The sequence below is a fragment of the Myxine glutinosa genome, chromosome 11 (genome assembly GCF_964187855.1).
Source record: "Myxine glutinosa chromosome 11, kmMyxGlut1.1, whole genome shotgun sequence".
NCBI lineage: Eukaryota > Metazoa > Chordata > Myxini > Myxiniformes > Myxinidae > Myxine > Myxine glutinosa.
The window spans coordinates 126,517,763-126,530,781 of NC_136271.1; positions in this window are offsets into that span (position 1 = coordinate 126,517,763).

Below are 13,019 nucleotides of genomic sequence, written 5' to 3' on the forward strand. Positions count from 1 at the left end.
CCACCAGCTTCAAGCTTCTATACTATAAAAAGTTTGCCATGCGTGCATCTGTCCGTCTGTGCATGCATGCAAATCCAACCCATTGATTGGACAGTTCACCTGACTCAACCCCCAATTTCTATACGACTGCCGCCAATTTAGGAACCCTTTAGAATGTGCATACACTTTAGAGCCCTTTAGGATTACCATTTAGAACCATTCAGAATTACCCTTTATAACTTTAGAAGTTACCCTTTAGAACCATTCAGAATTACCCTTTATAACTTTAGAAGTTACCCTTTAGAACCATTCAGAATTACCCTTTATAACTTTAGAAGTTACCCTTTAGAACCATTCAGAATTACCCTTTAAAACCATTTATAACTGTATATTTTACCCTTTAGAACCCTTTATAACTGTAGATTTTATCCTCTAGAACACTTCCTCTCAAGCAGCGCTTTTAATGCTGAGTGTGGAGATTACGCAGGTCCTTCCTATTAATTCTGACTATATTCTCTTAAAATTGTGAGTTGAACAGGCTACTGTTACGGGTTCCTGTGAAGTCAGTGATAGCATGATAGGGGATCAGAAAGCATGATATACTCCGCTGGTTCGATATGGTAATGCCCGTTTGATTTTATAAGTGGCAGGAGGGTTAGAGTAAAGATGGGCAAACTTTGGAAGGGGATGGTTGAGGCTTTTGGTGGGAGAGTGGGGGGTGGGTATTGAAGGCTTGAGTGTGGGGAGGGGTCTGATGCCTTGATGTTACGAGGGGAAGGATGTGGATTTGGGATTGTGGGGGGAGGGAGGAGGGGGAGAGCAAATATGCTCCACGTCCAGGAACAAAGCCGAGCTGAAGCTGAGTCATGGCCCAGGAACAAAGCAGAGCTGAAGCAAGTCCAGCTCCAGGAACAAAGCCGAGCTGAAGTAATGACTGAAGCCGACTCCAGGTCCAGGAACAAAGCAGGGCTAAAGACGAGATCAAGGTCCAAGAACAAAGCTGAGCTGAAGCCGAGTCCAGGTTCAGGAACAAAGCCGAGCTGAAGCCGAGTCCAGGTCCGTGAACAAAGCCAAGCTGAAGCCGAGTCCAGGTCCAGGACCAAAGGCGAGCTGAAGCCGAGTCCAGGTCCGTGAACAAAGCCAAGCTGAAGCCGAGTCCAGGTCCAGGACCAAAGCCGAGCTGAAGCCGAGTCCAGCTCCAGGAACAAAGCCGAGCTGAAGTAATGACTGAAGCCGACTCCAGGTCCAGGAACTAAGCAGGGCTAAAGACGAGATCAAGGTCCAAGAATAAAGCCAAGCTGAAGCCATGTCCAGGTCCAGGACCAAAGCCGAGCTGAAGCCGAGTCCAGGTTCAGGAACAAAGCCGAGCTGAAGCCGAGTCCAGGTCCAGGACCAAAGCCGAGCTGAAGCCGAGTCCAGCTCCAGGAACAAAGCCGAGCTGAAGTAATGACTGAAGCCGACTCCAGGTCCAGGAACTAAGCAGGGCTAAAGACGAGATCAAGGTCCAAGAATAAAGCCAAGCTGAAGCCGAGTCCAGGTCCAGGAACTAAGCAGGGCTAAAGACGAGATCAAGGTCCAAGAATAAAGCCAAGCTGAAGCCATGTCCAGGTCCAGGACCAAAGCCAAGCTGAAGCCATGTCCAGGTCCAGGACCAAAGCTGAGCTGAAGCCGAGTCCAGGTTCAGGAACAAAGCCGAGCTGAAGCCGAGTCCAGGTTCAGGAAAAAAGCCGAGCTGAAGCCGAGTCCAGGTCTGTGAACAAAGCCGAGTCCAAGTTGTTATGGTAGGAATCCTTATCTATGATGCCCATTGACGTCCTATTGTCATTAACCCATGCACGCGAAGCTGAGAGCGGGGTTAATCAATTGGCTCAATTTGTCTGTCGATCTGTCCACAAACATCAGTCTATGATTGAGGAACAACTTGATTTAAATTGAATGTTATATTTTGAACACAAATCAAAACATGAATCAGAAAACAACTGTGTACTTTAACAGTACTTTGGCTCTGAATTAATGTCGATCACGCATGCACAGAGATCATTCTTTTTCCCGTCTGCCTGTCTGGCAGTGAAACGAAATTGAAAATCATTCCAATCAGGAAACTTACTCTTTTTAAGGATGCCATAAAGGACACAAACAACAGGCACGAAAAACCTAATATGTTAGACAACCTTCAAAATCTTTATTTTATTTAAATTTAATTACATACGTGAACACGGTAGAAAACAAATCGCGTTTTTGGTATTTTCAAACCCCTTTCGTTTATCAGTACATGGAGTAAATTTTACCGCATGTTAAATCATTCTGACCAATCAAATTTGCCGCTCGTAGACCCCGCCCATATCCTTGCTTCTCAAGTAAGGCATAGTAAGGTGTTCTATGAACTCTCTAGTTTCTATTAATCTTTATATAAAACATAATCTTATTTTGGAGTGGCTGTCCAGTGGAGTGGATATAAAGTCATATTGCATTGCCACCACTGGTGTTGGGTGTGATTTCCTTAGCTGCTCAGAGCAGAGAATTTCGCACCCTGTGATGAGTTGTTCACCTGCCCAGTTCTTAACCACAGAAACATTCACAACTTCTCATGAGCGCCCTGATTCTCTGTCAAGAGCAGGGAGATCATCACCACCAACATCCTTTTCTGTGTATGTAATATGTAGATAGCTTCCTCAATTCTCTTGGAAGCATGTGAGCACCTCCAAAGGTTGTGTCGCTCCATCGCAAGTACTTGATATCTCAAGGACAACTAACCCTAACCCTAACATCTAACCCCAACTATGAAATCTAACCCTAACCCTAACAACTAACCCACCTCCCCCCAAGCCCTCTCCCTCCCACAGTTCTCTCGATGTCCTTGCTCTCAAATGTTGTGTTTGTGTCCTTCCCCCTCTCTCCCCATCTTGTCTACCGCTCCCCTTATTTTGTGTTTAGTGTGTCGGTTTGACTTTTTGTGTGATTAATGTTAGCTCTTTCACGAGCCTCGATCTTGTATACAAAAAAAAAAAAAATAGAACTCCAACCCTAACAACTAACCCCAACTCTAACAACTAACCCGAACAACTAAACCTAAAACCTAACTCTAACAACTAACGCTAACAATTAAACCCAAACCCTAACTCTAACAACTAGCCCTAACCCTAACCCTAACCCTAACCCGAACCCTAACGCCTAACCCTAACAACGAACCCTAACAACTAACCCTAACAACTAACCCTAACAACTAACCCTAACAACTAACCCTAACAACTAACCCTAACAACTAACCATAACCACTAACCCTAACACCTAACCCTAACAACTAACCCTAACAACTAACCCGAACAACTAACCCTAAAAACTAACCCTAACCACTAACCCTAACAACTAACCTGAACAACTAACCCTAAAAACTAACACTAACCACTAACCCTAACAACTAACCCTAACAACTAACCATAACCACTAACCCTAACAACTAACCCTAACAACTAACCCTAACAACTAACCATAACCACTAACCCTAACACGTAACCCTAACAACTAACCCTAACCACTAACCCTAACAACTAACCCTAACAACTAACCCTAACAACTAACCATAACCACTAACCCTAACCCTAACAATCATTTTTTTGATTTAACTGAATTTAAATGAAAACTAGAATGAATAAAAATCAAATGTAAGTACTGTACCCTGATGTCTCTTCGTCCTGCATGTAATAATTGTCCATCCTCCCCCAAGAGTCATAGATTAATGTTCATGTTATTTATTACTTCGCTCCTTTATTCACATCAACACATTTAGTCCACTGGTGTGTCAAATCATAATTACAGTAAACAGTTCTTCCTTGTGATGTGCTTTCGAAGGGTGTAGTGGATATAGCCGCATTGACCTTTCCAGCTTTTTGCCAAATTTCAAGGTTGTTTTCATTGTGAGTTTGAAGTGAAAGTCGAATGGGTTTAAATTTTCTCAATAAGATAGGGCGAGGCTAAACCTCCTAATCCCTCAATGAAGCAGCTCCATTAAATCCTGCTGGCATTTCGCTTTTATAGATGTTGATAAGACATACCCTTTTGTTCAGCTGAATGTAATTTCAGTTTTGGATTATAATTTTGTCTCATGGTTTTGTTAGTATCTGTGATGTACTGGAAGCCGAGATATTTTGTTGTTTTTTTCTTTAGAAGATTGAGGTTCATGGAAGAGCAAGGTGATTGAGGGCATGTAGGGCTGCGGGACAAGTTTTTTTTGCAGGCATAGTCGAGGCTCATGTAAAAGCTAGTAGTTCTAGTACACTTAACGACACAACGGGACAAATGCACCAGTATGGAGAGGGGAGAAACACCATCAGCAGACTTGAAGGCCAAGGTTTCAGGAGATGGACAAACAATGGGTGTGGGGAGGAATGGGGAGCATGGGGAGGACGCATGGGGTGGACAAGATGGAAACATAAGGAAACTTTCTGGAGAGAAAACTGGAAATTTGGAAGTAGTAGGGCTTGGGGTGGGGTTGAGCGGTGGGGGAATGGGGGATGTAGTTGGGGGAATTAACGAGGGTAGAAAAGATTATGGCTCTGGATTGAGGACGATCTGAGATGGAGGTGAACAGTTGTCCTTATGACCTAGAGTAAGAATGAGAGTGAAGAGAATGTAGAGGTTGATTCCACAGGGGGGGGGGGGGGGGGAAAGGATCAAATGAGCAGAGGTGAGCAGTGATCCTGGATTCAGGGAGTTTCACAAGAAGGGAGTTGAATGTGGACTGTGTGGGCCCTGCAGAAACCTGGGGAGGAGAAAACACTGAAAAGGCAGAGGGTGCAAGCAGAGCCTCCGCTGGGTATGTGGGTGGCCCCCTGCAAACCTCATGTGGGAGGCCCTTTCTATTGGTGGGCTAATATTATGGTGACAGATCTTCAGGCGAAGAATCGATTCATCCCTCTGTTCCGGAGAGGTCAGTGAAGTATTAGAATGACCAGCTCTGTCTGTCTGTCTCTGCGTGTATCTGTCTTTCTTCTTTCCGCAAGATGGAGGAAATGACGTAAAATCGAGCAAATGATTCAAAGTAAATTTCATTCGATTTTCTTTGAGGTCATTTAAAAACTATTTAACAAGTAATAAAAACTTTTTTTTAACGAAAAAGGATGTAGGGATGTTGCTGGAAAAAGTATGGCAACAGGAAGAAATTAAAACTGTGAGCAGTGATGCCTCGGGGACCAAAACAACCCATTCTGATTCGACAAGTGTGCAACAACATCCTTGACAGCGGCAGCCCGGACCCAATTATGCAAAGGTTAAACAGAATCGATCCGAAAAATGGAGGTGCATTTTGGAGGTTTTTCATGAAATCCAATATGGCCGCCATGCTACGTGACCTATGACGTCATCCAAAGGATACACATCGCAAATTGGCATACTACTAGTACCGACTGCAAAGCCGCAATGAGCCGGCGAAGCCAAAGCCTCTTGCCACTATTTTACCCATCAATATGGCATCAGTAGGTTAGGTAGTTGGTAGTAGGTAGGTGTAGTAGGTACCGTACCTGGTAAGACTTGGTAAAAGAGAAGAGCAGACAGTCCTCAAAAAAACATGACCCATCACCAGGGACATCTACTGCAGCATATTCCCAAAAAGAAGACAATGGTGTCACATCCGATGGCTTTACTTGGTGCAACGTAAAAACCTCTCTCAAGTTACCACGGACTGTTGTCGAATCATGTTTCAGTGATGATAGCACTGGTGGAGGTTGTACCATTTTTCCTTTCATTTCGGTTCTTTTTCTTTCTCCGTAACAGACAACAGTGCCCAAAGCAATGACGATTTAGCTTAGGAAATTTGAGCATACTAGGGCATGCCCGTACTATATATATATCTAAAATTATATCCCCCCCCCTCTATTTACATGAAATGGTTTGGTCCATTCGCAAAGCCAAAGCGAACGGCTTGCGAGTACGGTGACAATCCCCCCCCCTCTATTTACATGAAATGGTTTGGTCCATTCGCAAAGCCAAAGCGAACGGCTTGCGAGTACGGTGACAATCCCCCCCCCCCCCCTCTATTTACATGAAATGGTTTGGTCCATGAAATGGTTTGGTCCATTCGCAAAGCCAAAGCGAACGGCTTGCGAGTACGGTGACAATCCCCCCCCTCTATTTACATTAAATGGTTTGGTCCAATTCGCAAAGCCAAAGCGAACGGCTTGCGGAGTTTGGTAAATAAATCGCCATAGCTCGGTAACGACTTCTCCGATTAATATGAAACCTTGAAAAGGCACATCCTCAGGTCCCCAGCAATATACCTGGCAAGTTTCAAGTATATCGGACCCGTGGTTGTCGAGAAACAGCGGTCACAGACAAACACACAGACACACACACATACACACACACATACATACACACAGAGATTACTGGAATTATAGATAGATGATGAGAACTATTTCGAGCAGCATATGCTTACGCGTGATTCGGTTGTTTTGCACCAACCTCGTTCCCGGCGTCGCAGACGTGTCGAGGGCGCTGGTAAGATGTCCTGTGTCGAGGGCGCTGATTGGCTGATTCGGTTCTCCGACGGCCACGAGATTTCTAAAAAATAATTTTTCGTCAATGTGAGAATATTTGACGCCGTTTTCACCCTCCGAAACGCGTAATAAGCTTGTAAAAAAATATTTTTTCAAATGCTCGTATCTCATTGGTTCAGGTGTTTGATGACGATTTTCGTTGAAGATAACAAGGTTGGTCTTAACGTATTTTAATTACTAATGAGAGGTTTCATTAGATTATGAATCACAGAACGACGGGTGAAACAAACTCCTATTGAACTTTTTCGCAATTGTTTTATGCAAACTTCCGCATCCGGTCGATGGCGCCCGCCATTGAGCACTTTCATTTTAGAAATATTTTTGCAAATGCTCGACTCTCATTGGGTCCGGTGTTTGGTGACGCGTTTTGTTGAAGATAACCAGGCCCGTGCGGGCCGATGTCGGTCTTAAATTATTTTATTAATACATCGGAGGTGCAAAAGATTGTGAATCAAACGACGACGGGTGAAAGAAACTCCTAATGAACGTTTTAAATTTGTTATGCATACTTCCGCCTTCGCAAGATGGCTGCGCCCACGGCGCTTCGGATTCTCGAGCCAAGGCATAATCAGGTTTTCAACATAATACGTACTCGTTTATTGACAACACCGGCTTCGCCGGCTATTCCGCCTCCGCAAGATGGCTGCGACCACTGCGCTTCGGATTCTCGAGCCAAGGCATAATCAGGTTTTCAACATAATACGTACTCGTTTATTGACAACACCGGCTTCGCCGGCTATTCCGCCTCCGCAAGATGGCTGCGACCACTGCGCTTCGGATTCTCGAGCCAAGGCATAATCAGGTTTTCAACATAATACGTACTCGTTTATTGACAACACCGGCTTCGCCGGCTATTCCGCCTCCGCAAGATGGCTGCGCCCACTGCGCTTCGGATTCTCGAGCCAAGGCATAATCAGGTTTTCAACATAATACGTACTCGTTTATTGACAACACCGGCTTCGCCGGCTATAAGTCGTCCAAGTTGTTGCGACCACTCATTCTTCTGGGAAGAATCCCGTGCACATGCTTGTCACACTTATAAGTCACTTAAGTCTTTATAAGTTCATCAAATACTGACACCGCGATTGACATTCGCTGAGGTAAATTATTTTAGTAAATGTTGATATCTCTTCTGTTCTGAGGTTTAAAAAAAAACAGTTTTAAAGCATTATACGTATCAAACGATACATTTTATGAAACGGGGAAACCGAATACACACTTTGGTGGTTTTAAAATGACAGAATATGTCTTTATTGTTTATTTAAATAAAAAAAAAGAAAAAAGAACCTTGAAGACGACGCTGCTAACAAAATACACCGCTCTAACGCATAACCACGAGTTTAAACTACATTTACAACAAACATGAAAACTATTTTCATATCACAATGTTACATATAGAATATATAGAAGATAATGTTAAAAAAAAAATGAGCCCTATCTTCCAATGGTAAACAATCCTTCAAAAAATTCCTGGATCCGGAATAATATCCTGCGCTTCACCAAAAACTAATCAATTCTTCCTTATCCCAAGGGCAATCATCCCACCAACTTTCATGCAAATCCGTTCAGAACTTTTCCAGATATCTTGTTCACAAACACACGAACGCACACACACACACGGACACGATCGATGCATTACTCCCTGGCGGGAGTAATAATAAATCCAATGACAAAAGGAGACCATGTCTCTTATAGACTTCGTCTCCTAATGAGCAATTATACTTGGAAAAAATAAATGTCTGTTTAAACATAAAGATACAAGTTTCAATTTTAAAAGTCCATCTTACTCTAGTAGCTCATGGTGGTTGAGTATGCACTTTATTGTACAGACCTAAACTCTTCAGGAATCCACTAATTGAAGGTCCAGGAACAATATTTGGTTGGTAACACATTTGCCACTGACGGCGAAATAGCTGAAATGGCCATACCCATTTTTGGGCCACGCCCCCTTTTTTGCCGTGACTGTATCTACAGAACCGTTGGACCTAGGAGGTTGCCCGACCACTCAAAATTTGCGCAATGGCCACATTATGGGGGGTCAGTAATACATTTTCATATCCAAAAGTCAATGGTTTTTAAGATAATTGCCAAAAACCGATTTCAACATGTTACGAACTACAATTGTATGATACTGTAGCGGCTGCCGCTGGGTTTTCACAATCGCCTTGCACCTATCAAGGACGCGGAGCGATCACCATGCCGGGCTCGTCCAGGACGCCCGGGCAGGCTCGCCCTCAACTTGCCAGGCCGCAGCCAGGACGCTGGGCCACGCCCCCTGGCGCCGGGCCTGGGCAAACGCTCCGGGATAATTGGTATATATATTGCTGCCCGATAAACGGGTTTTCAGTGTGCCTGAGTGTTTGATTTCATTAAAGCAACTCGGATGAATTCTAGCTTTTTGTCGCGTCCATTCTTCCGATCGACGTGGGAGCCCCAGCTCCTTCATTGGTGACCTATCGACATGGACACGGCAGTCGCCCTTAAACTGCCTACCTTCTGGGAGGCTCACGCGGCGGTTTGGTTCGCGCAGGCGGAGTCCCTGTTCGCCCTGCGAGGCGTCACGGCCGACGACACCCACTTCCACCATGTGGTAGCTGCGCTCGGGTCGGCTACCGCGGCCCGCGCCCTGAGCCTCCTCGAAAGCCCGCCAGCCGCTGACAAATACGGCGCGATTAAGAAGCTGCTCCTCGATGCTTTCGCCCTCCCATCGGCGGAACGCGCACGGCGCCTGCTCGAACTGCCTGAGCTCGGCGACACGCGCCCTTCCGAGCGAATGGACTACATGCTTTCACTGCTCGGCGAGCACTCTCCGGCATTCCTGTTCCGGGAGCTGTTCCTCCGTCAGCTGCCTAACCCGGTACGCCTCGCCCTGGCAAGCACGACGATCACAGATCCCCGGGCCCTTGCCAGAGAAGCCGACAAGATCTCCGCCGCAGGACAGCGCATCGCAGCGGCGACATGGGACCCACCGCCGTCCGACGCAACACCCATGGCGCCCGAGCACCCGGCACGGTCGACGGCCGAACTGCCGACGCAATTGGCGGCCGCTCTACCGAGCCGACCACCTCCAGCACGACGACCGAGGCCTCCACCTGACCAAGCGTGGTGTTACTATCATGCCAGGTTCGGACAGAAGGCCCGGACATGCCGACCCCCGTGCACCTTCGGCAGGCCGGGAAACGGCCGGGCCGGCGTTCATTACCAGCCATGAGCGCCGGCCACACGGGCAACTTACTGTTCATCACGGATAAAGCGTCCGGACGGCGCTTCCTGTGCGACACCGGCGCCCAACTGAGCGTCATACCCGCCTCCGACCAGGACAGGCAATCCGCGGTTTGCGGCCCCTCCTTGGTTGCGGCCAACGGATCGACTATCCGCACCTTCGGCCCACGCAACGTCACCCTCTGCTTCGGCGGCCAACGCTTTTCTTGGACGTTTGTAACCGCCAACGTGCCCATGGCTCTGCTAGGCGCCGACTTCCTCTGCGCACACGGACTGCTGGTGGACGTCCAACGGCGTCGTTTAATCAACGCTGAAACCTTCAGCTCCCTGGTATGCACATTGAGCAGCTCCGCGCCGACCGAGCTGGCATGCACCGTCCCGGCGGCGAACGAGTTTGCTCGCCTGCTCACGGAGTTCCCGGCCCTCACGCGGCCGACGTTTTCGGCCGTCGCAGTACGGCATGGGATCGAGCACCACATACCAACCACGGGCCCGCCGGTCTACGCCAGGGCCCGCCGCCTCGACCCAGCCAAGCTCGCCGTAGCGAAGGCCGAATTCGACGCGTTGGAGCACCTCGGCATCGTGCGGCGCTCCGATAGCGCGTGGGCCTCGCCACTGCACATCGTGCCAAAGCCGGGGGGTGGATGGCGCCCGTGTGGCGACTACCGCCGTCTCAATGACGCTACCACCCCCGACAGGTACCCGATCCCGCATATCCAAGACTTCTCCGCCCGTCTGGCGGGACGGGTCATTTTTTCGAAAATTGATCTCATACGGGGATATCACCAGGTACCTGTCAGGGCGGCCGACGTCCCTAAAATGGCAGTCATCACGCCGTTCGGCTTATTCGAATTCTTGCGGATGCCGTTTGGTCTCAAGAACGCGGCTCAGGCGTTCCAGCGCTTGATGGACGGCGTGCTGCGTGACCTGCCGTTCCTTTTCGTTTACCTGGACGACATCCTCGTCGCCAGCACGTCCCGGGCCGAGCACCTCCTCCACCTCCGAACACTGTTCGGGCGCCTCAGCGAGCACGGCCTCATCGTCAACCCGGCCAAATGCCACTTCGGCACGACGGCCGTTGATTTTTTGGGCCACCACATCACCAAGAACGGGGCCATGCCGCTGCCAACCAAGGTCGAGGCCATCACCACGTTCCCGCGTCCCCGCACCATAAAGGCCCTGCAGGAATTCCTGGGAATGGTGAATTTTTATCACCGCTTCGTGCCCCGCGCTGCTCAACTCATGCGGCCCCTCTACGAAGCCCTCCGGGGCAAGCCGGCCAAGCACGACATCGCCTGGTCCGCAGCAATGGATGCGGCCTTCCAACGCTCAAAGCGGGCCCTCGCCGACACAACACTGCTCGCTCACCCGGTGCTCAACGCTCCCATCGCCCTCACCACGGATGCCTCCGACTACGCGGTGGGCGCCGTACATGAGCAATGGGTGAACGGGGTTTGGCAGCCACTCGCTTTTTTCAGCCGGCAGCTCCGGCCGAACGAGCTCAAATACAGCACGTTTGACCGGGAGCTCCTCGGTCTACACCTGGCCGTCCGCCATTTCCGCCACCTCCTGGAGGGCCGACCTTTCACGGCGTTCGTCGACCACAAGCCGTTGGTTTACGCCATGGCCAAGGTCACGGAGCCATGGTCGGCCCGCCAACAGCGCCACCTCTCCGCCGTGTCGGAGTTTACCACGGACATCCGGCACGTCGCCGGCAAAAACAACGCCGTGGCCGACTGTCTTTCCCGGGCCAGCGCGAACGCGGTCCACCTGGGCGTGGATTTTGCGCTTATGGCGGCGGACCAAACCACCGACACCACGGTGCAAGCCCTCCGGGCGGCGGACACGGGCCTCCGCCTGGCCGACATCCCCTGCGCGGACACTGTCCTGCTCTGCGACGTCTCCCAAGGCCAGCCTCGCCCCATCGTGCCCGTCACCTGGCAACGCCGCATCTTCGCCTCCCTCCACGGCCTTTCCCACCCGGGCCGGAAAGCTTCCCAGAAGCTGGTGTCGGTGCGTTTCGTCTGGCACGGCCTTCGTCGGGACGTCCGCGATTGGACCAGCACCTGCACGGCCTGCCAACGGGCCAAGGTCCACCGACACACCCAGGCCCCGCTGGCACCTTTCACCGTGCCCGAACGACGTTTCGACCACGTCAACGTGGATCTGGTGGGCCCCCTCCCCCCGTCACGGGAGTTCACACACCTGCTCACCATGGTGGACAGGACCACCAGGTGGCCGGAGGCCGTTCCCCTCGTCTCCACCACCACCGCCGACGTGGCGCAGGCTTTCATCGCCACCTGGGTCGCCCGCTTCGGCGCACCGGCGGACATCTCGTCAGACCGCGGACCACAGTTCACCTCCGAGCTGTGGGGCGCGGTCGCCCGCAACCTGGGGGTCAAGCTCCACCGTACTACGGCCTACCACCCCCAAGCAAACGGGTTGTGCGAGCGATTCCACCGCTCCATGAAGGCCGCGCTCATGGCCGGCCTTCAAGACGGCGGTTGGGCCGACCGGCTGCCGTGGGTCCTTTTGGGCCTTCGCACGGCCCCCAAGGAGGACCTCCAGGCATCCACCGCCGAGCTTGTCTATGGCCAGGCGCTACGCGTCCCGGGCGAATTCGTGCCCGACGCTACCAGTCCCTGGTCCGCAGCTCACCAGCGCTCGGACCTCCAGGAGGCCGCCCGACGGTTTGCCCCCGTGCCAACATCCCGCCACGGTGACCCCCAGTCCTACGTCCCCCCAGCACTCCGCACAGCGGAGTATGTTTTTGTGCGTCACGACGCACATCGGTGGCCACTCCAGCCGCCGTACGACGGGCCCTTCCGGGTGCTGCGACGGGACGACAAGTCGTTCGTCATCGACATCGGCGGCAGGTCGGACCGGATTGCGGTGGACCGCCTCAAGCCGGCGCACGTGGACGTCGACCACCCACCACGGGTGGCCCTTCCGCCGCGGCGAGGCCGCCCCCCGTCCACGGTGCCCCCCACTCGACCGCCCACCACCTCACCGGACCCCCTCCCACGACCCGCCAGGGGTCGCTTCGGCCGGGTCATCAGGACCCCCCTCAAATTGACCCTGCCGGTGCAAGTCGATTCTGGGGGGACGTGTGTAGCGGCTGCCGCTGGGTTTTCACAATCGCCTTGCACCTATCAAGGACGCGGAGCGATCACCATGCCGGGCTCGTCCAGGACGCCCGGGCAGGCCCGCGCTCAACTTGCCAGGCCTCGGTCGGGACGCCCGGGCATGCCCCCTGGCGCCGGGCCT